Source organism: Notolepis coatsorum (genome assembly GCF_963971535.1).
Source record: "Notolepis coatsorum genome assembly, chromosome: 19".
NCBI classification, from domain to species: Eukaryota; Metazoa; Chordata; class Actinopteri; order Aulopiformes; family Paralepididae; genus Notolepis; species Notolepis coatsorum.
Window position 1 is genome coordinate 56675661 of NC_140183.1, and position 20539 is coordinate 56696199.

The window sequence follows — 20539 nt, forward strand, 5'->3', positions numbered from 1 at the left end:
AGCCCTTTCTATTAGCCCAGGGAATTTACAGCTACCATTGTGACTGTGGCCTACATTCCACCAGATGCTAATGCTGAGCTAGCAATGAAGGAACTGCATGCTGCCATTAGCAAACAACAGAACTCACACCCAGAGGCAGCCTTTATTGTTGAGGGGGATTTCAATCTCTCCAACCTAAAGACTGTGCTCCCCAAATTCCACCAACATATCTCTTGTCCCACAAGAGAAGACAAAACACTAGACCATGTTTACGCCAATATAACGGATGCATACAAAGCTGTTTATTTGTTCCTTCTACCCAAGTACACCCCACTCATCAAACACGTGTAGCCCTCAGTTATAACAGTTAAAATATGGCGTGAGGGGGCAGACTATGCTGCAGCACCAGTTTCAACACACAGACTAGGGGTGCACCGATGTATCGGTCGGGTATCGGTATCGGCCGATAAGTGCCTTGTTGACTGCAATCGGCCTATCGGCCGATAAGCTCAAATGTGCCGATGGCAGTAGCCGATAAATATCCATCAATTTGTGTAGCGTCAAGACAAAAAAAAGTTCACTCGCGACCTGCACAACGCCGTCCCCAGTCCCCCACACACACACACACACACACACAAGCTACTGCATCAAAGTTACTACTTATGATTAACAAGGCATTCGTTTTGTGGCATTAACGTTATAGTTAGTGTTACACGTTCAATAACATCAGCATATTATTTACCCGAACGTAGCAAGCGTTCATACTAGCTCAGTTCCTTCCGTTGCTCACAGAGCCCTGAGTTTTGCCCATTCTGCAATCTGTTAATAACGTTTTCAATCAGACACATGTATAGAAAGGCTTTGTTTTATTATAACATTAGTTGCAGTAAAATCATTATGCCTCATTTAAGTCATCCTGCGGAGCTAAAAGCTAAACGTCGGCCGCGCCGTGTTGTTGTTGTTCTAGAAAACCTCTCTCATCAAAATCAATGGCCGACAAAAGCAGAAGTAAAAAATGTATACGCGCTTGCCGATTGGTGGTAACAGCAGAGGCGGGTGCAAGCGGTGTGTGACGTAATTGGCAGAATCGACTGTCAATAAAAATGTCATTGGTTGAGACAATACTATCTAGCTGCAGCCCAGCAGGTAGACCATGCTGGGAGAACTAGTATCTAGCTGCAGCCCTGCAGAACATACTGGGAGAGAGATAGTGCTATTTCTTGATGTTTCCTTTTTTTAAGTAAGTAAAGAGGCCTATGTTCATATCGGTGAGCACAATTTGTAAGACAAATATACAGTAGTTTCATAAAAAAATATATATATATTACAAAAAAAGAAATATTACAAAAAAAAGAAATATTACAAAAAAAATATTATTTAAAAAATATAAAAAAATGAAAAATATAAAAAAAATATTGGTATCGGTATCGGCCGATTGTGTTAGTTGATATCGGTATCGGTGGCAAATTTTCATATCGGTGCATCCCTAACACAGACCCCTGGACTCCTACACCTCCTCCGTTGTGGACTACATCAACTCCAACATTGACAGTTTCACCACCCTCAAACGGATTACTACATTCCCCAATCATAAGGTGTGGATGAACAGAGAGGGCTGTATACTGCTAAGGGCACATGACATCGCATTTAGATCTGGTGACATGAAGGCCTACTGTTCAGGCAGGGCTAACCTGAATAGGGGAATCAAGCCGGCCAAGCACAGCCTCAAGCTAAGGGTTAAAGAGCACTTCAACAACTCAGCCTGACATTACAGATTATAAACCCACCAACAACTCTCCCCCCAACCACTAACCCCTCCCTCCCTGATGAGCTTAATAACTTGTAACTAAGCCCGCTTTGACAGGGACAACCAGGCGGCACCCATCAAGGCTGCCCTCCCTGCTAACCTCCAACCCCTCACTGTCTCCCCCACCAACATGTGTGCAGCACTGGACAGGACTAATGCACGTAAGGCAGCTGACTCTGAGGGCATCCCTGGCCATGTGCTCAGGAACTGCACTGATCAATTGGCTGAGGTCTTAACTGGCATCTTCAACCTGTCACTAGCCCAGGCAGTTCTCCCAGCGAGCTTCAAAACCACCTCCATCGTGCCAGTGCCAAAACACTCCACTTCACACCACAAGCCTGATGACTTCCACCCTGTTACACTCACCCCATCATTATGAAGGACTTCGAGAGGCTGGGCCTGGCTCACTTCAGAGCACGGAGGATTCCATCTCCTCAGCACTACATTCTGCCCTCTCCCACCTGGATGAGAGCAACGCCCCTGTGATAATGCTGTTCATTGACTTCAACTCAGCATTCAACTCCATCATCCCTTCCAAAATCATCTCCAAATTTGGTGATGTTGTGGAAACCAAGGACCTTGACATAAACCCCTCTGTCTGCAACTGGATACTCGACTTCCTAATCAACAGACCCCAGTTTGTTAGGATAGACAATCTCACCTTCTCCACCCTCACCCTGAACAACGGTGTCCCGCAAGGCTGTGTGCTGAGCCCCCTCCTCTACTCCCTCTTCACCAACACCATTATCAAATTTGCAGGTGGTCAAAAACAATGATGAGTCGCTTACAGGGAGAAGGTCCAGCACCTGGCGACGTGTTGCGCTGACAACAACCTGGCCCTCAATATCACGTAAACCAAGGAGCTCATTGTGGACTTCAGGAAGATTAAAGCTGGTGCCTATGGCCCGTCCACATCAATGGAATGTAGGTTGAGCGTGTATCCTGCTTCAAATTCCTGGATGTCCACATCTTCGAGGACTTCTCTTGGGCCCTCAACACCTCGTCACTGGTCAAGAAGGCTCGTCTTCCTGAGGAGACTGAGGAAAGTCCACCTGTCCCCTCAGATTCCGGTGAACTTTTACTGGTGCACCATAGAAAGCATACTCACCAACTGCATCACAGTCTGGTATGGCAACTGCACTGCCTTAGACCGGAAAGCACTGCAGAGGGTGGTGAAAACTGCCCAATGCAACACTGGTACACTGTATTAATTTCCTTAGATTTCTTGTACACATGATCTGAAGAAGGTACTGAACAGTTTTTAATGTTTGGTCATTATTAACATGGTGTTATTCACTGTCAAAGATGCAAAGAAAAATCATAATTCATATTCTCCTTTGTTTCATCACAATTTAAGCAAGCCTAGTAATAGACACAATATTTCTGACACTGGGAATAGATGTCCCTAGATACCAAGAATATGCAAATGAACCTTGTAGAAGTGGAGCAATATTCCATTTACTTAGGTATGTATTTTAGGCGGATTTTCAGAAAATAGGCTCCAGGCTTAAGAGGTTAAGGCATAAATTGCTCACTGCGCAACTGAAATTATTTCCAGGTGAGACAAATAGTTCAGCTGATCAATTATATATATATATATCTTCATGGAACCAATGAATGTACCGTATAAATACAACGCTGTCATAGAAAAGCCTCTCCTCAACTCTTTCAATAAAAGATACCTTGCTAGTTTGATGATAATTTCAGTTCTACCATGGTACCAGCCATTGTATATATAAGTGACCATGGTCATGTATCACCATGGCACCACTTATGCACACAGATACTGCCATGGTATCCAACATAAGCCATGATACCAATGGTAATAGTGTTTCCATAATATTTCCATTAGTTAGACACCTTTTTGGGGAAATATTGTTATGAGAAATATAAGAGATACAGTGTTCAAACATTGTAAGATGAATCAAAATAAAGATTAAATATCAAACAGTTCCAATTTTCAACAAGTCACTATCCTGGGGAGAGCATCAATTAGACTGTTTGACAGAATGTTTGAATCCTAAGCAATCTGCTCAGTGGGTAGCGCATGGTTGTTTGAAGTGCACAATAAACATAGTTAGTGAACTGTAGTAGCTGTCACCGCTTTCTGCTGGAAGGAACACTGTCTTGATAGAGAACCACCTGGAGTTACAGTTGCTTCAACTTCATTTCCTGTCTTTTGTGATTTTTTATTAATGCTTAATTAAACCAGCATGTAAACAACAACATACATTTTGAACCTGCAACATTTATTTTTATTTTAAATTCATTCATCAATATTTTTTCAGGGGGAGAGCAATACTTCTATTCTGCACAGTTCTAAAAGCTCTGTGGATCTATAGCACCTTTAATATTACTGTGTTATCAGTGCATCATCCTGCTTGCTGGCTGGGTCACTTTTCTCCTCTTTTCCGACTTCTCTCTGGTGAATGTTCAGTAACTAATGCCAGGATCAGATGCCACAAATTCAGCCCGATTTTGACACCATTTTGTCGTCGTCAACACATTTCCAGCGTTGTGTCCGATTACGAATGTCGGGAACGACGCACCGCCATCTTTACCACTTGTAGTGTGACATAATCAAAAAACAACAATGTGGTGTCTGGGACGCCCCACGAGACCCCGACAAAAAGTCTAGCATATTTGACATTTTTACTAGGGATGCTCGATATTGTTTTTTTTACTGATACCGATATACCGATATTGTCCAACTCTTAATTTCCAATACCGATATCAACCGATATCAACCGATACCGATATATGCAGGGTTTCCCCCCCCCCAAAAACGGAATAATTTCAGGTAATTAACATTACATATCTCTTGTCGTGTAATTAACACAACATTATGCATACTTTGACAATAAATAAAATAAGAATTTGTTCTTACTTGTTTGCCTGGGTAAATAAAGGTTAAATAAATGTAAAAAAAATATAATTAAAATTTTTTAAAATTTAAAACTGATACCGATATTTTCCGATATCAAATTTGTATGCCAATATCGGCCAATAATATCGGTAGGCCGATAATATCGGACATCCCTAATTTTTACCCTTTTTCTCAAACCTCTATCTCAAGAAAAGAGGGTGGGGTTTGACATAGGTCAATTGAGTGGTATTGCCCTTTAAATGCCTCATGCCTATCCACGCTGACACGCATGCAGATATGATACTTCAAAGAGACAGAAGGAAAGAACACAGCAGGTGCTCATCTAGCTGTACCTGTTGTTCTCTTCTCCGTGATTTCGTACAAGATGTGTGAATTGGCCACAGCCACGCATTTGTGTAATCAGTGTGCGTCATGCAGGAATATAACAACCCTCCTCCACACACAGCCGAATGGACAGCCTCGCACTCATGTGAATGGTAGGTGAGAAGTGACAAGTCATTGAAAAACAACAGCTGTTATTGCTTGCAAGGAGAACGTATCAAGTATCAAGTATCGCATCATAAAAACCGAATGAACATTTAATAGAATATTTTACGCTTGAGGTCTTATTTTTGGCTTTTATCTGAAGCGTAAGACAATAATCTAGACATGACACCAGTGGAAATGTATCAATCCAATCAACACTTCAAGTGTCAATCAATCAGTAGGATTATCCCCTTTATAGGTAATGATTTTATTGTCACAAATGATCGATGGTTACAGTGTCATAAATGATCGATGGTTACAATTTCAGAAATTACATGTCAGAGTAAAGACCAGAAATGTAGCCATGTGTGTGGGAAGTCCTGCCCTCTTTTCACTAGTTGAATCCAACTGGACTCACTCAACTACAAATATTAGGCAGAGGTTCCAGGTCACATGTCCACTGGGGGCGACAGTGGCTCAGGAGGTAGTGCGGTCGTCAGGTAATCAGAAGGTTCCCGGTTAAATTCTCGCTCCTCCCGGCAGCGTGTCCTTTAGCAAGACACTTAACCCCTAACTGCTCCCAATGAGCAGGTTGGCGCCTTGCATGGTCGCCTCCTCCGCCGGCGTGTGAATGTGTGAGTGAATGGGAGAATGTGCGTCATAAATTGTAAAGCGCTTTAGATAAAAGCTCTATATAAATGCAGTCCATTTACCATTATGTCCCTATTCATATAAAACCAAACTATTCCAGTTATGTCTGATGAATATATGCATGGTATCATTGTCAGTCATAGCATCTAATTGGCTACATACATTGGGTCTCATTCTCCAACATTTTTCAAATAGTTCTCTTGGAAGACTTATCTTGGAACCGACTGAGACAGAATCAATGACAAGTTCACTCTGAGTCCCGAATGTGCTGGTATTATGTCTTAAGGGGCTGAAACGGTCACAGCTGTGATATGATCTGATATCTGCTTGGAGAATGGCATTCTGTCTTAAACTCGAAAGCGCATTCCGGTTCAGGTCATTTGCATACAAAACAACGCCTCCAGAGCTCCTTATAAGGCAAAGTAATGATGCAGCTGTGTGGAAATGGATGCGTAAGCGCTTTGCGAGTCTTGCGACCCATCGAAATGAGATTAGATTAATGTATTGTCATCATATATAGTACAGCTCGTGGTACAACTGCCGCAGCGCACGCGCACACACACACACACACACACACACACACACACACGCAGGCGTGCGTGCAGTATACTGTAGCCTACAGCGTAATGAATGAACGCAGTATAGGCTTATTATTCCATAATGGATTAGGATTTAGTAGATACTACGTACAGTATAGGTACAGTCTGTACTTATACTGTACGTAGGGCAGAGGCAGATCATATATAGTATCTACTAAATCCTAATGAAACAAGTAACTAGAATATATTAAGCCTATACTGTTCATTAGACATGTAGGCCATACTGGCGCACACAAGACTTGTTATGGAATATTAATGCAGTCTATTGCCATGCGATTAGCTTTAGTTCTTATTTATTTATTTATCCACTGTCATTTCAGTGTTGGTGTATAGGCTATATAGTGTATTTCAATATAAGTTTAATTGATTAATGATATATTCGAAGGAATGCAGGTTTATAGCTATATCAACCCCCTCTAATGTACAGTAAATGACCAAGTATGGTTTTGTCAATATTCCAATGTACAGTTTTGCTTGTACAGTGTCCCCCACCCACCCCTCCTACCCAACCCCCCCCCCCCACACCTCCAATGTACAGTCCCCCCACCCACCCTACCCCACCCCACCTACCCAACCTCCTCCAACAGTTTCTACATCAAATGTATATACTCTCTTTTCTGGACTCTTTTTGTATCACAAACAGTACTGTATTTGCAAATCTGGTATGTCATAAATGTATAGATGTAGCAGTACTGTCTATCTGTATGTCGTGTGTCATATATGTTATGATGAATTGAAAATGGGGGACCCTAATTGTTGTGAAGGATCAGATTAAACCAAATATGTATATTTATTTATATATATATATTTAATTGTATTTGTATATCGTTTGATATCCCCTGTATATTCCTTGTACAATATGCACTGAATATCCCTTTAGTCTACTAAACAGCCCATAATAGTCTCATTCTACTATTGGACGAGAACCTGGCGCCAGGTTGCCATACCCCCTAGGTCCAAGTTCAATCGTGCCGCCTAACATGTCGTGGCAAGCCCCGGTTCCGCGCAGGAATATGTCGGGCGAAATACGAATGGTACTATTTGTTCATAGCGCATATATATATGGTGCAAGTAAAGTAGAACTTTCTTTTAGTCCAGTTCTTTACCCTCCAACAGAGTGACAGACGCAAAGCCTCCCCACGACGCACGTGTGGTGTAGTAAGGCCTACTTGGCCCCAGAATAGGCATTGAGATATCGTGTAGATTAATAGTTGAATAGTCATAGTTTGGCACTATACCGTCGAGTTGGACGTATTCTATTAAGCTAATAATAGTCTATTTATGTATGGTGCATCGTTCGGTTAGAGTTCTAAAGTTATCAGTACCCCCATCGTTCCTGACGTTATCTGGACGCTTAACCAGGCTGAGCAGACCCCTAGTGGTGCTTGCATCCGAGGAGCTCCGGGCCAAGAGCGACTGGACCTGTATATTGGATTACTCTACCCGGACGACGGCGAGCCTTCCACGGCTTGGATTATGCTTTGGGTGCTTTGATTATTCCATGGATAAAGGCCAACACTGCGGAGTGTTGGAACTACCCCCCGGAGAGGACTCCAGGTGAGACGGCGCTCTACACCAGTGAGGTCGCCTCACGTCTCTCCGTTGTGGACCGGCAGCTACCGTCCACAGAGGGTCCAGCTGTATTCGTCTGCGGACCGAGGTTCTGTGGGCACCGTATCCAAGACTTTGGATTCTCCCAAGACACCGTCAGCCAGATGGGATACCGCCAGCGGCTTCTCTAACCCCCCCCCCCTCCTACTGTCTTACAACCAGCGGGACCCCCCCCCCTTAGTGTATCCAGCTATAATCATTTAAGTACCATCGCTATCGTTTCCTAAATATTCCAGGTTGTATACTTACTCCCTGCGTAACCAGAGATTGGACATTCAATGTTGATTTACCTACGAATACTCATTTGCCATAAAAGTGCATGTTTCATATTTCAAATCATAAATGTAATTAAGTGAACGTTGTATATACCTTTTGCTATATAAAATATTCTATTTGGTACATTTGTGTGGATTCGTTTCATCAGGTGGGAAAGTGTTCATCATACTTATATCATGTACTGGATGGCCAGAAGTTAAAGTACAAGAGGTAGTGGTATTAAATATCATATCTAACAATACAGTCAGGGAATTGTACCCCTCAGTTACAATTGGTCCTTCGAGCCGGAGGGTAACTAGTGTAATATTAATATAGTGTTATTAATATCGAAATGGCCTATGATGAACACTCCACGAAACGATCCTCCTAACCTAGAACGCCCGCGGCGCAGACGACAGACACCTCAGTACTTAGAGGCTTACACTGTCAGTCAACTACCTAGCCTTCGACAAACGGTAAACGCGGTAAAAGTAGAAAGTAAAATTATGTCTGACCTTAACGACCAGGTTTCCCCGACCACAGAGGCCCTAGTAGGTCCTAATGTAACTGACCAAGCTCACGGTGGGGACCAGGAGGGAACTGACATGCCTTTACCCCCCGCCACTACCCAAGAAGTAGTCCCCGACCAGCCCCGGGAGGAAGACAACCCTACAGAGAGAGAACTCTGCACGGAAGAAGAGGAGGAGAGCGCAGAGGAAATAGAGCTCCAGGACTCCCCAACGAGTACCCCCAGGAGCGGCTCACGCAGGAGCAGCTCACCTCCACAACCGCCTTCCCCCAGCGAAGCGGAGAGGATGCTACAACAGGCGTTCCTCGTCAGCCTGACAGCCTCTACCGAACGCGATCGGCTCCAAGCACAGGCGCTTAGCGAGCGCGAACGTCTCCAAGCACAGGCGACCAGCGAGCGCGAACACCTCCAAGCGCGAAGAAGAGCCCACACGCCTGGAGATGAGACGCCTCCAGACAGAAGAGAATATGGCAAGAGACCGGGCCGACGCCCAGCGCGCCGCTGCCGGTGCCCAAAGAGAAGCAGATCTCACCAAGCGCGAAGTCGAACGCGACAAGTTACAAGCGCAGCTAATGGAGCAGCTGATCCGCAAGGCAACACCCTCTCCCTCCGCCAGGGGTTCAAGGAACTCGTCGAGACAACAGTCAAGGGCAGCGTCTCCTCAACGAGCAAGCGACCCTGAACTTGACCAACAGACCGAGCCTATACCCCCCGCAGACCCCCTTCACAGACCGGTCCAAGCGAGACCCAGCTACAAGGAAGGAGCGGCATACACTGCGGAGAAGCTAAATAAACGATTACAGGATCTGGAAGATCTGATAGAGGAAGAAGAGGGAGAAGAGGAGAACCAAGCCCGATGACAGCACAGTACTCCACCGGACCAGGAGGTCCCATACAGTCCAGGCTATACCCCCGCGGCGCTGCGCTACAGACCCCCGACTCTATTCACGGGTGAGCACGACGCACGACCAGCCCCGAGGAACAGCACCTGGACCAGCGGGCCATGGTACCCTGCCAGTACCAGCCCACAGCGAGGCGCAAGAGGGGACTCGCCCAGGAGGTCTCTCCCCCAACGCTCGCCGATGTATCAGCCATCCACGGCGTCATACAATGCCACACCGTCATTCCCAGACTTCGCCTATGAGAGTCGAGCACAGTACATGGAGCTCCGGATGTGCTTAGAGACAATGATGGTGGATGTCGCTGATGAACGCCACAAGTATGCAATATTACTGAAGCACCTGAAAGTACCGCGAGCGCACAATATAGCGCTAGCCTATGCTACCTCTTCGACCCCATACACAGCGGCCCTTGCAGCGCTGGATCAGAGATATGGACCTATATGGGATTACGTAATCCAAGAGATAAGGCATATTGATCGCCTACCCCCAGCCACAGACAATCGCTCACTAGACGACCTGTCAATCAAAGTGCAGTCCCTGGTAGGGATGCTGGGAGCGCAACGGGAGAAGGGCATGCATGAGCTATACGCCAACTCTAACGTCGAGAGGATTTTGGAGAAGCTGCCACCCGCAAGACAGGAGCGCTTCAGGCGGCAGAGAGATTACCGGGATCCCAACGGCCCCGAGCCATCCCTCCTTGATCTAGCCGACTTCCTGGCGAGAGAAGTCAGCAGCTTACGACTAGATACATTCGGGCGGAGCACGCCAAGCTCCAGAGAGGGACCCAGGAGAATAAATGATGGAAGAAGATCGGTGACTGTCATGCACCAATCAGAGTCAGTACCGAGCAGTAAGAGTCACAGCACCCCCTCGAGAAAAGAGAAGTGGAAGATAGCGTGTCCCTACTGTGAGAAAGAACACTGGCTGTCACAATGTGACCTATTCACAAAGATGAATGCAGAAGAAGTGAGTCAATGGATAAAGTCCAACCGGCGCTGTTATCGATGTGCGCGGCCCCACATGGCAGCCGAATGCCGCCTAAAGAAAAGGTGCAGCCGGTGCGATGGAGCCCATCTAGATATACTACACGAAAGTAACGGAAGACGGCCTACACCTGCACCACGGAGCGGCACCAAGGCAAGTGTCATGTACATTGACCCCGCCAGCAGCAGCGGAGCCCAAGTGCTCTTAAAGGTAGTCCGTGTGACATTGAGCTACCAAGATAAAGTCATGGACACTTACGCCGTCCTTGATGACGGGTCAGAGAAGACCCTTCTGCTCGCGTCCGCTGCGGCCCAGCTGGGACTAGGGGGAACAAGAACGAAATGACGATTCGGACAATAAGAAGAGATTTAAAGACGATAAAGGGCGAGAATGTCTCCTTCACCATCGCAGCAAACGGGCAGCCAGAGCGACGGTACAAGATTACAAATGCTTTCACCAGCCAAGAAATAGGACTATCGCAGTACACCTACCCTGTCACCAAGTTGATGGATAAATATGTGCACCTGCGCCAATTACCTATCCCGCTCATAGACGGCGCTACCCCGACCCTGCTGATAGGCTCCGACCATGCAGAACTCATAGTCCCGATTGACCGGGTCCATACAGGCCCCCGAGGCTGTCCTGCAGCAGTCGAGACCCGCCTAGGGTGGACCCTACAAGGCCCCCTCGCTAAATCTCTCAACCGAACAGCAGCCACTAGCTGCTTCCACTCCAGAACGACAGAAGAAGACACCACTCTCCTGCAGCATGTCGAGAGGCTATGGACCCTAGAGACAATGCCCTTTAAGAACGAAAAGAAAGATATTCGCTCTAAAGAAGACATTTACGCCATCAACCTACTCGAGCAGGGGACAAAGAGAGTCACAGTCGGCGGAGTGATGAGATACGCAACTCCACTCCTGAGGCGAGAGGGAATGCCCACCTTTCACGCAAAGAAAGACGCCACGGAGCGCTATCTATTGAACACGGAGCGGCGCCTAGCCAAAGACCCCGCTCAAGAGAGTGTGTACCGCGCTGAGATTGAGAAGCTAATCACAGCGGGACACGTAACAAAGATTGACATTAAAGAGGCCGATCAGACGACCGAATCATGGTACGTGCCGCATCACAAGGTCCATCACAATGGCAAGGATCGCATTGTGTTTAACTGCAGCTACCAGATCGGATCCCAAAATCTGAATAAAGAGCTCTTGCCCGGCCCCACACTCGGCCCCTCCCTACTAGGCGTGCTACTGCGCTTCCGCCAGGACAAGGTGGCTATCAGCGGGGATATCAAAGGGATGTTCTTGCAGGTGAGACTAGTAGAGGAGGACAAGCCTCTGCTGCGGTTCCTATGGAGAGAGAAGATCGGAGATGAGAACCCCGCCATCTACCAGTGGGAAGTACTCCCCTTCGGAACCACATGCAGCCCGTGCTGTGCTACATTTGCACTGCAGAAACACGTCGCAGAGGACCCAGCAGCAGATGAAGAGGTCCAACACAGTGTGAAGAACAGTTTCTACGTGGACAACTGTTTACAAAGCGTTTCGACTCAAGAAGAAGCCGAGGCTCTCCTAATCAAGTTACGCGCCTCCCTGATCAAAGGCGGCTTTGATCTCAGGCAGTGGGCCAGCAGTGACCCGCACGTATTGCGCAGCCTCTCCTCCGCGGACAAGGCTGCCAGCAGCGAGACCTGGATGGCGACAATCCCAGGAGAAGCCCAAGAAATGACACTAGGACTAGTCTGGCGCTTCAAAACAGACTCGCTCCACTATAGACACAAACCCTTGGCTCCAGAGCAGGGAAGGTCGGCGGCGATACCGACCACCAGACGGAGTGTGTACAGAACACTCGCCAGACAATATGACCCGTTGGGATGTATTCTACCTTACACCACCAGGGCAAAGATGATTGTACAAGCACTATGGGACAAGGACCAGGGCTGAGACGACCCAATACCCGCACACCTTGCCTCAACATGGAGAGAGTGGGAGACGGAACTCTGCTCACTCCCAGGCGTCAATATACGCCGCAGCTACTTCCCATCCACAGTGAGGCCAGAGACATGCGAGATTGATCTACACGTCTTCAGCGACGCCTCCGAAGTAGCCTACGGATCGGTGGCCTACCTGCGTGCCCAAGAGAAGGGAGGAAAGATACACACTGCTTTCATCCTGGCCCGCTCAAGAATAGCCCCACGTAAGCAACAATCTATCCCACGTCTAGAGCTCTGCGCAGCCCTCGCAGGAGCGCATCTAGCCACGTTAATCCAACGTGAACTCACCATTCCGGTGCACAGAACAATCTTGTGGTCAGATTCCACGACAGTACTCACATGGATCAAGTCTGACTCATGCAGATACAAAGTCTTCGTGGGAGTCAGAGTCACCGAGATTCAAGAGTTAACAGAAGAAGCAAGCTGGCGGTATGTGGACACCAAACACAACCCAGCTGACGTCATCACCCGGGGAATGTCTCTGGATGACCTAACCCGTCGCAACATCTACAGTGACGGACCAGAATTCCTCAAGCTCCCGGAAGGAGATTGGCCTACGCCCACCCCGCGGGAAGCAAGTAACGAGGAGGCTGAGAACAAGAAACCTATGTTCTGTGGACTGAGCACTGTCGCCTCCACAGACCCCAACATAGATGACTGCATTACCCTAGAGAGTGCGCAGCAAAGAACATTCCTGCGGCACCACCCAGAGATTCAGTCCACCACTGACATGTCAGCAGCTGACTACGAAGAAGCAGAACTTCTTCTACTACAACGAGCCCAGAGAGACTCGTTCCCCGATGAGCTAGACTGTCTACAGGGAGGAAACCCTGTCCCATCAGACAGCAGACTGATTCACCTGGCACCAGAGAGTGACGCCCATAATCTCATCAGAGTGGGTGGTCGCCTGCGGAGAGCCCCCGATCTACCAGATGACATTAAGTACCCGATCGTCTTGAACAGCCGACACAAGGTCACAGAGCTGATCATAAAGAAATACGACGAGGATGTACACCACGCAGGAGCAGAGAGAGTCTTCGCGGAGATCAGACGTCGTTATTGGATATTGCAAGGGAGAGAAGCAGTACGGCGCTTCCAGCGAACCTGTCTAGACTGCCGTAAGTGGCGCGCGCAGCCCAGCATACCACGGATGGCTGACTTACCCCCCTGTCGCCTCCGAATCGGCGACAAGCCATTCCACTCCACAGGCATGGACTGCTTTGGCCCGTTGTATATAAAGAGAGGAAGAGGCACCGAGAAGCGGTGGGGTATTGTATTCAAATGCATGACCACCAGAGCGATACATATCGAGCTCCTTCCGACCATGAGCACAGACTCATTCCTTATGGCCTTCCGAAGATTCACATCACGGAAAGGAAAACCGTCTACATTGTTGTCTGATCACGGGACCAACTTCAAAGGCGGAGAAAGAGAGCTGAGAGAGAGCTTCCAAGCTATGGGCCCAGAACTTAAGACCCACCTCGCTCCAGCCCAGATTGACTTCCAGTTTAATCCCCCGAACGCATCCCACTTCGGTGGAACCTGGGAACGAGAAGTACGTTCTATAAAGACAGCCCTGTACGCCGTACTTGGGGCCCAGACTGTGGCGGAGGAAGTCCTAATGACAGTCCTCACGGAGATCGAGGGAGTATTGAACTCAAAGCCCCTCGGTTACGTCTCCAGTGATGTAGCAGATGTCGACCCAGTCACCCCCAACACACTCCTAATGGGGCGGCTGGACCCCGCGCTACCCCAGACAATGTACAGGTCTGAAGAAGCGAACGGCCGAAGAATGTGGAGGTACAGCCAAGTACTAGCTGACAAGTTTTGGAGCAGCTTCCTACTTCACTACCTACCGTCTCTACAGACCCGCCAGAAGTGGGTAAAAGAGAGAGACAATTTGACAGAAGGAACAGTCGTCATGATTATTGACCAGTCACTACCCAGAGCTATGTGTGCGTAAGCAAAGTGATCACCGGTGCCGATGGCAAGGTCCGAGCAGCTGAAGTACTCGTCCAAGGGCGCACTTACACACGTCCCGTGGCGAGGCTCATAGAACTGCCCCGACTCCCAGATACTATCGATGATGACCATGACCCCATGACTTTGTGAGTTGACTGACCCTTACAGCGGACCTTGAGTGGTAGACAGTGCGGTTAATCTGTCTCTGCTTAGCTAATTAGGTGGGACTAATTAGGGGGCGGCTGTTGTGAAGGATCAGATTAAACCAAATATGTATATTTATTTATATATATATATTTAATTGTATTTGTATATCGTTTGATATCCCCTGTATATTCCTTGTACAATATGCACTGAATATCCCTTTAGTCTACTAAACAGCCCATAATAGTCTCATTCTACTATTGGACGAGAACCTGGCGCCAGGTTGCCATACCCCCTAGGTCCAAGTTCAATCGTGCCGCCTAACATGTCGTGGCAAGCCCCGGTTCCGCGCAGGAATATGTCGGGCGAAATACGAATGGTACTATTTGTTCATAGCGCATATATATATGGCGCAAGTAAAGTAGAACTTTCTTTTAGTCCAGTTCTTTACCCTCCAACAGAGTGACAGACGCAAAGCCTCCCCACGACGCACGTGTGGTGTAGTAAGGCCTACTTGGCCCCAGAATAGGCATTGAGATATCGTGTAGATTAATAGTTGAATAGTCATAGTTTGGCACTATACCGTCGAGTTGGACGTATTCTATTAAGCTAATAATAGTCTATTTATGTATGGTGCATCGTTCGGTTAGAGTTCTAAAGTTATCAGTACCCCCATCGTTCCTGACGTTATCTGGACGCTTAACCAGGCTGAGCAGACCCCTAGTGGTGCTTGCATCCGAGGAGCTCCGGGCCAAGAGCGACTGGACCTGTATATTGGATTACTCTACCCGGACGACGGCGAGCCTTCCACGGCTTGGATTATGCTTTGGGTGCTTTGATTATTCCATGGATAAAGGCCAACACTGCGGAGTGTTGGAACTACCCCCCGGAGAGGACTCCAGGTGAGACGGCGCTCTACACCAGTGAGGTCGCCTCACGTCTCTCCGTTGTGGACCGGCAGCTACCGTCCACAGAGGGTCCAGCTGTATTCGTCTGCGGACCGAGGTTCTGTGGGCACCGTGTCCAAGACTTTGGATTCTCCCAAGACACCGTCGGCCAGATGGGATACCGCCAGCGGCTTCTCTAACCCCCCCCTCCTACTGTCTTACAACCAGCGGGACCCCCCCCCCCTTAGTGTATCCAGCTATAATCATTTAAGTACCATCGCTATCGTTTCCTAAATATTCCAGGTTGTATACTTACTCCCTGCGTAACCAGAGATTGGACATTCAATGTTGATTTACCTACGAATACTCATTTGCCATAAAAGTGCATGTTTCATATTTCAAATCATAAATGTAATTAAGTGAACGTTGTATATACCTTTTGCTATATAAAATATTCGATTTGGTACATTTGTGTGGATTCGTTTCATCAGGTGGGAAAGTGTTCATCATACTTATATCATGTACTGGATGGCCAGAAGTTAAAGTACAAGAGGTAGTGGTATTAAATATCATATCTAACAATACAGTCAGGGAATTGTACCCCTCAGTTACACTAATGTAAACTAGACGAAAGTCTTTCTCTGGTCTGCATCCCCTTTACAATTGTATGTAATTGAGCTGTACTGTATTGTACCCATTCTGCAATCTGTTAATAAAGTTTTCAATCAATCAATCAATCAAACAAAGGTCTGTCCCATTGTATACCAATCAATGGGATATATTGCATGTTGACCTGCATTCTTTCAAATGTATATAATTAATCATTAAAACAGATGTGTAACAAATAAGAAATACAAATTCCACAGAAGGCATTAAATAATTATTATTTTCAATAATTTCACAATAATTGCATAATTGTGTTTGAATATCTGAGTAATTAAAGTAATTATACATTTGTCCAAAATAGCTGGTTCAGATATGGTTAAGCAGCTGCCCTGTGATCAGATGAATCCATATTATTTATTTTTCCAACATCAAATGCGTAATTTCTTATCGTACAAATATTGTCATGTTTATTTTAATTATGATTAAGTAATTAATTCCAAGGAGGCCTGTAGCGTTAACATGAAGGAATCACTATGAGAACACAGTCTGTCAAGTTAATACAATTTTCAATTAGTCAATCAATCATAAGAGTGCTCCTCAGCACTCTTAAATCTGCTCTCAGCCACGCTCAAATCTGATCTCAGGAACATTTGGGGACTCACGCTACCAGCCCTAATGTGTCTTAAATGGGCAGAAATGTGCCTAAGAGGACATTTTTGGTCGTAAATTCGTTCGGGAATGAGACCCATTGTTGCAAACCTTGTCCCAGAGACACTATACCAGAGGTAGTCTAATATACTATTGTATATTAAAACAATCGCCCCCAAAAGTGGCCATTTTAGTTTTAGTTTTTGAGGACTGCATACTTTTTTTGCAAACCAAAATATTATACTTTATACTTACCTATGTTCAGGTAGAAAGTTTAGACCTGACTGATGTAAACGCACGTAATACACATTCTATTTATTTCCAAATTTCACTTTGAATTTGCTTGACGATTGGAGGGAAACATAGTTAATGAGACAAATAATAGTCTTAATAGTATTATCCACCACACTAATATCCATTAGACTGTGATAACTAGACTAGTTGTGACATCACAGATACGTAGCTGACAACAAGCCAGTGACAGGTAGGGCTATATAAGCCAGCTCTGAGAGGCTTGTCACTCAGCGACAGACGGTGACAGGTATTTTCTATGTGACTGACGGACGACATGGATGGCAAAAAGAAGGTAAAAGGAGTTGAATTTCTCTGCTCACATCACCTCAACAACCAGAACCTGCAGATTCTTCCCTTCCTGACAAAATAAGCCACCCAACTCCTCCTGCAATCAACAGTCATGTCTCGCCTTGACTATTTATTTGCTCTGCTAGCTGACTTACCGGCTTGTGCCACCAAGGTGCTCATACAGGACCTGATCTCCAATCTACCAAAGTCAGCCCACATCACCACACTTCTCAGAGAGCTGCACTGGCTTCCCATTGCAGCACAAATCCGCTTCAAGGTTCTTGACCTGGCATACTGTGCAGTGAAGGGAACAGCTCCCTCCTACCTCCGGACAGTGGTCCTCAAGACCCCTGTGCTGAATTGAATTGATTGATTGAAAACTTTATTAACAGATTGCAGAATGGGTACAATACAGTACAGCTCAATACACACAATTGTTAAGGGGATGCAGACCAGAGAAAGACTTTCGTCTTGTTTACATCAGGGTCCCCCATTTTCAATTCATCAGGACATATATGACATACATGACATACAGATAGTCAGTACTGCTACATCTATACATTTATGACATACCAGATTTGCAAATACAGTACTGTTTGTGATACAGAAGGAGTCAAGAAAAGGGAGTATATACATTTGACGTAGAAACTGTACATTGGAGGAGGTTTTGGGTGGGGTTGTGTGGGGGGGGAAACACTGTATAAACAAGCAAAACTGTACATTGAGGGGGGGGGGGGGGGGACACTGTACAAACAAGCAAAATTGTACATTGGACTATTGACAAAACCATACTAGGTAAATTACTGTACATTGGAGGGGGTTGGGTTAGGACATTTACAGGGGCCAGTTTTGAATTGCAGTCTCCCGTAGGTGTCCCTTGAGAGTGGTTTTGAAAGTGGGTAGTGATCCACATTCCTTTACAGCTTTGGGTAGGGCGTTCCACATTGATGTGGCATAATTGCGAAACGTGTTTAGTCCCTTGTTTGAGCTGAATCTGGGTTTAACATGATTTGTGGAGCTCCCTCTGGTGTTGTGATCGTGGTATTCACTGACCTTTGGGAAGTATTTTGACAAGTACATGGGTACCTTGGTCATGTAGTGTATCTTGTAGACCAGGCCCATTGCAAGTTGCTGTACTCTGTCGTCTACTCTAAGCCATCCTAGGTTGTCAAAGTGGGCAGGGGTGAGGTGGGTTCTAGGAGTAAGGTCAAGCAGTAGTCTGACCAGTTTGTTTTGAGATGTTTGTAATTTTGTTTTTAGCGCCTTTGAGGTGCTTTGGTACCATGAGGTGCAAGCATAGTCGTAGTACCCTTGAATGAGTGCTCCTGCCAGAGTCTTCAGGGTATTCTTGTTTACCAGAGAGGAGATCCGGTACAAGAATCGAGTTCGTTGGTTGACTTTTTTTTATTACATTGGATGCCATTTTGTCACAGGAGAGATTAGCCTCTAGGATGGAACCCAGGTAGGTAATTTCATCTTTCCTTGTGACAATATTGTCACCCACTGTAACTGAGAAGCCGTCGGTCTTGCTGAGTTTGTTATTTGAACCGAAGAGAATGGACTCTGTTTTGCCCATGTGTAATGATAGTTTGTTATCAGCGAGCCATATGCAGATTTTGCCTAGTTCCGAGTGGCTCTGCATCTTCTGGCTGCCCGAGACCCACTCCTATTCAGGCTCCTGGGGGGTCATCAAAGCAAAGCAGACTATTCTCGGTCCTCGCTCCATGATTGTGGAACCAACTTCCCACCACTGTCAGCACAGCTGAAACCTTCCATTTTAGTTTCGCCATTGACTAAAAACACACCTCTTCAATAATTTTTTTTAAAGTATAATAACCTTCTAGGGGTGGACGGTATAAACGGTATACGGTATAAACGGTATGAATTTGCTCTACGGTATGGATTTTGACTATACCGTATAACCGGTAGTGCAGCTCTAAAATAGCAATGACGTCATGTAACCACAGCGCGACTATTTCACTCGCATTTGCCCCTAAAAATAGATAGAATTAGTCATAGATAATAGATATGTGCGAACTGGAAAAAGTTATTTAGGAGGCTTCGCGCAGTGGGCGTGCCAGCCCCTCCCGCACGCATGTAAACACGGGTCTACTAGTAGTCTAGTGGGACGGGACGTCTCCCTGAGCTAACGTTAGCTTAGCTACCGTTACAAAATGACCCAGTCAACTATTCACTTTTAGTTTAATACATGATGAGGCATTGTCTAACCGAACGGTATCTAGTCGGCCAGCTACCGATAGCTCCTGACATCAACAAACGCTCCATCAAGTCTAGTAGAGAGTAGACGTGTATGATTGCTCCGTTAGCCGTTAGCTCACGTTAACGCAAGTTAGTTCACCGTTCAAAACGAAATGTCCCATTGAACTAAATAATTCACTGAGGCGTTGTATTAACGTTATATATCCGGCTAGCAGTAGCTACAGATAGCTCCTGATATCAATGTCTTATAACACTGATTCGATGCGTATTCGAGCTGAGGGCTTGCTAACGTTATAGTACCAATACAATAGGGTCCAGGTGCAGCGCCGGAGAATCCTGGCCGTAGCTCTGCTCGAGGCTACTCGAGTATAGGTCCAGGTGCAGCTCCGGAGAATCCTGGCCGTAGCTGGAGGCTACTAGACTGAGTACACACAGACAGTGGAGCTTGTTGCGTGGTGGCGATGTCTCGCAGATAATACAAGTACAAGTCTAATTATATAATATATATATTTTATAAAAAAAAAAAAAATTATATAAAATAAAAAAATAAAATTATCAAAAACGATGATACCGTGATATATACCGTTACCGTCTATGCTTCAAATTATACCGTGATATAAATTTTAGACCATACCGTCCACCCCTATAACCTTCTTACTGTTTTTTACTATTATGTACTACTATGTCTCTATACTACTATCTACTATCTACTATGCTACTATCCCTATACTAATACCTACTATGCTAATATATCTATACTACTATGCACTCAAGTTCAACATTGTTTGACGAACAATATGCCCTTAGACGCCAAAGGTGTACCCC

At 46.0% G+C, this 20539-nt stretch overlaps 1 protein-coding gene across 1 annotated transcript in view; it reads left to right on the forward strand.

The window, feature by feature from the left end:
* The window catches only part of LOC311246505 (cell adhesion molecule 4-like), a gene marked incomplete at its 3' end in the record, with an annotated part of 323301 nt that overhangs the window by 301701 nt on the left and 1061 nt on the right, over window positions 1-20539 (forward strand). The window lies entirely within an intron of this gene.